We start from the raw sequence: 3,298 nt of genomic DNA, 5'->3' as shown, positions 1-3,298 counted from the left end.
AATGGCAACCCACTCCAGTGTTCTTGCCTAGAGAATCCCAGGGACAGGGGAGCCTGGTGGGCTGCCGTCTCAGGGGTTGCACAGAGTCAGACATGACTGAAGCAACTTAGCAGCAGCAGGGCTTACCTGGTGGCTCAGCTGGTAAAGAATCTGCCTGCAGTGCAGGAGACCTACATTCAATCCCTGAGTTAGAAAGATTTCCTGGAGATAGGAATAGCTACCCACTCCAGTATTTTGGCCTAGAGAATTCTATGGACTGTATAGTCCATGCGGTTGCAAAGAGTCGGACACGACCGAGTGACTTTCGCTTTCATTTCATGTACTTATGAGCAACTGCATACCTACTTTTATGAATTGTTTCCTTATCTTATTAACAAATGTTTCAGCTGGATTAATTGGTTAAAATATGTTTTAGAGTGCTCAATGAACTGTTCCATAATTCTGTTCAATTTTTATTTATATTCTGTGTGAAAAAGACAGAATACACTCTTTTAAGTAAGAAGATTACTTACTTAATCTTCTCTGGGACAGGGATGGAAAATAAGTACTTAAAATTGCTTTTGTTTTGTTTTTGATGCCTTTTGTAAAGGTTGACTTATACAAGGCCTGTTATTTCTCGAAGACAACAAAATATGCAGAGATGTATTTTAGAAACTGTTAGTTGTTGGGAAAATATACCACCAATGCTATGGGTTATATTTTCAAAACTTGTAAAGATTTTTATTTGATATTCTACTTTTTATGAAACAATTATTTTGTATAATTTCTAGAAAGTATTTTTAAAAGAAATATCAGTTATACTTTTACTTTTTGTAAATATTTTAATTATCAATATTTCACATAATTTTATCTTTCTTAAAATCAAATTTCCTTAAAAATGTGCCTTTGGTGGCAAACCAAGATCTAGGCTTATGGAAGGCTATTACTGCTATTTGAACCTAAGCTCTGTTGATTCTAGGGATGTGTCTTTCAACCCATGAATTAAACACAGTAGTACAGAATAAACATTGTTTTATTAAATATGATGTGTTTATAAAATTTACTATGTCATAACCAAGAGAGCCAAATACTAGCATTGGATATAATGTTAAGCTGAGTTTGGCATGCTCTATGGTGTATGGCAGCGTAAAACTAATAGTATATGCATGAGGCACAGGGTAAAAATAAGCCTATGGCAAAGTTAATTATATGCCCTCTGAAATATTAAAAGAACTTTGCTTCACAATTATAAAAGAGAATACATCAGGTTGACAAACTGGCTTGTTTAATTATACATGTTTAAGGAATGAACAAAAAATATAATAATAGTGATGTAAATTTTCAAGTCACCTTAAAAAATTCTAGTATTCAGTAGCATTTCAACAATAAAAAAAGTGAGTTAATAGTCTTTGAGAGATTTAGAAATAGCTGATTGAATGATTAAAGAAGCACAGACATGTATTAACTTGGCATTGGTATTAAATGGAATTGGAATTGTAATAGAAACCAAAGAATATTTTTTCACAACCTCTTTCCAAAGCAGGAAAAGAAATGGCTCATAATAACATACTATTACAAACATAGAAAGTAATTCTGAACATGCTTTTCTTTTATATTCTCTGGAACAGGCTGTGAGAGATTTATGAATTTATACAAGTAAATAAGTACAAAATAATATAGGAATTTTTCTATTTTCTTGTGTTTCTTATTGAGTAAAAAGTGTTTCCACACTGTACCTTTGCAAAATTTAACTGATATAAGTAATATCATGATATATGAGTCACATTTACCTTCACTTTTAACCTTAAGTCACTAAGTTACAGATAACTGGAGATTTGTAACTATTATGTAGAAAACTGAGGCATTTCCAGATACAATAAGCAATAGATAATCAATCAGTCTCCACAGCCTGATAACTAGTATTTTTAAAACTTACAGACATTTCTAAAATTTCTGTCTCCATTTAAATAATCATTGAATTATTCTGTCTCTGTTTAAATAATCATGAATGTTTCAAAATCATGTAATGTGGCTATGCAGTCAGTGTCATTTTATTTCATCATTATGCCTACACAAACCAAAATTCAGATTATCTTGAAGTGTGATAACTTTTCTAGATTTGTAGATTTATTACTAAATTAGCAGTCAGGCAAAAAACAATGTGAAATGTTTCCCTTGGCTCAGTTAAAGATGGAATTTCTTAGTTTGATTAAACTAATTAGTTCATTTAACTTATTTAACTTATATGTATGTATATGTAAATATATATAAGTCAGTGACCTCATCCTTCTTGGTAGCAGGATTTCAAACTTTAAGCATTAAACATAGGACAGATAATTGAATTACAACTCAATTGCCTACATTACATGTTAAGTTACAACACTTAAGGGATTTGAATCTTAATATAATAAAGAGAGTTATTTCAACATAAATTTCAAGCTAATGCTGCTTTTGAGAAGTAGAACCCATAGCCAAAGTATTTTTTGTTTGTTTGTTTGCTTGAGGAGTTCTACGAAGCCTTTAAATTCTAAGCATTAAATCATTAGTTTAATCATTAAGAAAGTGTACAATTACCACAGTTCTACAATGATAGATTTGTTTTCATTATTTCTGGATTTTCTTATATAAAGATTTTGCCCATATTCTTCTGTTTCTCGAGCTTAAAAAATAATTCTATTAAAGGGAATGTTTTCACTTCAATCAGTTCTTTTTTCAGAATTTCAGAAATAGAACAGAAATATGATTGCAGAAAAATTAATAAATGCTTTTATTACTTAAATAATAAAATTAGATACAAATGGAATCACATTAAATTTTAGTATGCGTGCATGCAGGCTAAGTCCCTTCAGTCATGCTACAGATTGTAGCCCACCCAGGCCTCTCTGTCCATGAGATTCTCCAGGCAAGAAAACTGGAGCGGGTTGCCATGCCCTCTTCCAGGAAATTTTAGTATCTTAAAAAATAACACAAAAATGTTATTGTGCAAAATATCTATTATTTGTAAAATACTAACAAAGCTGGGGAATTTAAATTATTTTTGGCATTATTAATGTTTAAGTATGCTTTGTTGACAAACTGTATAGAAAATATCTTATAAATTTAATGTTTTAACAAGACAGAGAAATCACATAAACTGTGAAATATACTATTTTTGTTTTATAATTACATTTAAATATTTTTTAAATTACAAAATGATGGAGTCATTAAGAAAAAACTGCAATGTACAGAAAAAAAATTAATAGCCAAATTATACCATGAAGAAATTCTCACTTTAAAAATTTTATTTGTTATTTATTGCTAGTCTACATCTTGATGAAGG

Source organism: Bubalus kerabau, chromosome 14 (genome assembly GCF_029407905.1).
Source record: "Bubalus kerabau isolate K-KA32 ecotype Philippines breed swamp buffalo chromosome 14, PCC_UOA_SB_1v2, whole genome shotgun sequence".
NCBI classification, from domain to species: Eukaryota; Metazoa; Chordata; class Mammalia; order Artiodactyla; family Bovidae; genus Bubalus; species Bubalus kerabau.
Note: the sequence above shows the minus strand (reverse complement) of the source record.